Raw genomic sequence first — 3,327 nt, 5'->3', positions numbered from 1 at the left:
AGCTCCGGCCTTAGCAGACACCTACCTTCATGTACACACATGCACACATGCACAAAAACAAACAATTAAAAACGAAATAAGGAACAGCCAGTTGAGTGTAAGCACAGCTCAGTGGGAAAGCAATAGGATATGTTATTGAATTTAAATTGTCTATACTTTCATTGTTGCTTTGTTTGTTTTTTCGAGACAGGGTTTCTCTGTATAGCCCTGGCTGTCCTGGAACTCACTTTGTAGACCAGGCTGGCCTCGAACTCAGAAATCTGCCTGCCTCTGCCTTCCCAGTGCTGGGATTAAAAGCGTGCACCACTACGCCCGGCTTGGTTTGTTTGAGACAGAGCGTTTGTGTGTGTAGCCCTGACTGTCCTAGAACACTCGCTGTAGACCAGGCTGGCCTCAAACTCAGAGATGTGCCTGCCTTTGCCTCCAGAGTGTTAAGACTAAAGGCTTATGCCACCACCCACCCACTATGAACTGTCAATACAGTTCATGATCCTTCTGTCGCAGTCCCCTTAGTGCTGGGATTAGGGACAGAGGCCACACTATATCTGGCTCTGAATTTTCGTTATTAAAGTTCATGGAACTGGGAATGTAGCTGGCTGGGTAGAGTTTCTACAGAGAAGGCAAATGAAGCCCTGGGTCCCATTTCTACCACAGCAGGAAAAAGGCTGTGTTGTTTTATTTGTGCTTGTAATCCCAGCACTTGAGAAGTAGAGGCAAGAGGAAAGACGTTCAAGGTCATCCCTGGTGACATAGGAAGTGTGAATGAGTCACCCTCATCACAAAAAAAAGAAACCAAAAAGTTTGTAAAAACCTAGGCTTTCAGTCTTACTTGGACTTGGACTTGTGATTTTTATCTCTTTATCAGCACGTACGGCCTTCCAGAACAGCAGACTATGGCCCAGTACTATCTCTTCCATCTCTCAAATTATATAAAAGTAGAACGGGCTCTCACAAGAGCAGAATAGACACAGCACTGACAAGAAATCCAGCTATTAGAGTGTTTCCTTACTCCTTTTAAACAAATTAATCTTCTCGGTGATCCTATTTTATGTGTTATGGGCACTTTGCACATGCATGCCTGGTACCTGCAGAGGTAGGAAGACGGCATTGGATCCCCTGCAACTGGAGCTACAGACAGCTGTGGGCTGCCATGTGGGAGCTGGGAACTGGACCTGGGCTGCCTCCAGCCTCTCACCGTCCTCTTTCTTCACTGCTTTGATTGCTCAGTTAGCAAATTATGATTCTAACACATATCTGGGAAGTTTCCAAGATTACTGTTTTCAAGTATGTCCATTCAAGTCCAGGATAAAAATGTGATTCTGTCAAATGGAATGTATTCTAAAATCATAATATGTTTCAAACTTTTATAACATTCTCTAGTTAACCTTTAGATTACTCTTATCTTGCAACATGTTAAAACACATCTAATATGTGATATTTTTTTAAATATATGCTAACTGCTAAGTTGAAACACACATACACACATTTCCCCTTTCATTAAATATATGGACAAGATGAAATTTATGTTTTTAGGATTTTTGTTTAAAGCTTATATATGTGTCTATGTGTCTGCCACATGTATGCAGGTGCCCGTGAGGCCAGAAAACATCAGATTCCCTGGGGCTGGAGCTATAGACACTTGTGAGCTGCCAAAGTTAGATACTGTGAATTAAATGTGGGTTCTCTGGAAAATATCAAGTGCTCTTAATTGCTTAACCATCTCTCCAGCTTTCTACACTCTTTATCAAATTATTGGTACAAATGAAAAACTATAAGTGAAAATTGGTACAAATGAAAAACTATAAGTGCTAAAAAACACATCTGCTTAACAGAAGCAGTTTCGATGACGAATACTTTATCAAAATCTATTATATATCTTATTTGTCTTAGTCATTATTCTATTGCCGTGAAGAGATACCATGACAATGGCAATTTTTAAATATATATATATATATTTTTTTTTGGTTTTTCGAGACAGGGTTTCCCTGTGTAGTCCTGGCTGTCCTGGAACTCACTCTGTAGAACAGGCTGGCCTTGAACTCAGAAATCCGCCTGCCCCTGCCTCCCGAGTGCTGGGATTAAAGGCATGCGCCACCATGCCCGGCTTCATTTTTTTTATGTATGAATATATGTAGCTGTCTTCAGACACACTAGCAGAGGGCATTGAATCCCATTACAGATGGTTGTGAGCCACCATGTGTTTGCTCGGAATTGAATTCTGGAAGTGCAGTCAGTGCTCTTAACTGCTGAGCCATCTCTCCAGCCAGACAGTGCAACTCTTATGAAAATGAAAAAAAAAAAAAAAAAAAAAAGCATTGAACTTAGGACTTACTTACAGTTTCAGAGGTGTTAGTCCATTATTTCATAGCAGGGAACATTGTAGGTCACATTGTGCTAGAGCCGTCACTGAGAGCTACAGAGAGAGAGAGAGAGAGAGAGAGAGAGACAGACAGACAGACAGACACAGACACAGACACAGACACAGACACAGACAGACAGAAAGAACTGAGCCTGACATGGGCTTTTGAAACCTGGAAAACCACCTCCAGTAATAGACACACTTCCTCCGTAAAGGCCACACCCCCTACCTGGTAGTCCTCTCAGACTTCCATCCCTGAAATACATGAGCCCAGGGAGGCCACTCATTCAAACCACCACTCTATTTGATTAGCTATGGTGACTAGGTGTTATTAAAAAACCATCTGAAGGACTGGGGAAATAGTTCAGTTGGTGACATTCTTGCCACACAAATACAAGGATTTGAATTCAGACCCCTAACACACATTTAAAACAAAACAAAGATGGGCAAAGTGACTCTGGAATCCCAGGGCTGGGGAGACCAAACCGGAGGATCCCTGGTGCTCAGCTAGCTAGCCTAGTGCATGAGCTCCATGTTCACTGAGGGGGCCTGTCTCAGACACTACAGTGGAAGGCAGGAAGATGTCTCAGTGGCAAAGGCACTTGCTGCCGAGTTGGACAACATGACTTTGTTCCCTGGGACCCACTGACTTTCACAAGTTGTCTTCTGACTTCAACATGCCATGGCATGCATGCACGCGTGTGCATGCGCGCGCACATACACAGAGAGAACAATAGAGAAAGACACCTGAAGTTGACCTCTGGCCTTCATAAGTGTACCTGCACCCTCCCTTATGAACATGTATGTATGTATGCATATAATACCCATATAATCACACACAAAATCCATCTGAGCCGGGCGGTGGTGGCACAGGCCTTTAATCCCAGCACTTGGGAGGCAGAGGCAGGTGGATTTCTGAGTTCGAGGCCAGCCTGGTCTACAGAGTGAGTTCCAGGACAGCCAGGACT

The sequence above is a fragment of the Mus pahari genome, chromosome 6 (genome assembly GCF_900095145.1).
Source record: "Mus pahari chromosome 6, PAHARI_EIJ_v1.1, whole genome shotgun sequence".
Lineage (NCBI taxonomy): Eukaryota > Metazoa > Chordata > Mammalia > Rodentia > Muridae > Mus > Mus pahari.
This window is presented reverse-complemented; position numbering follows the sequence as displayed.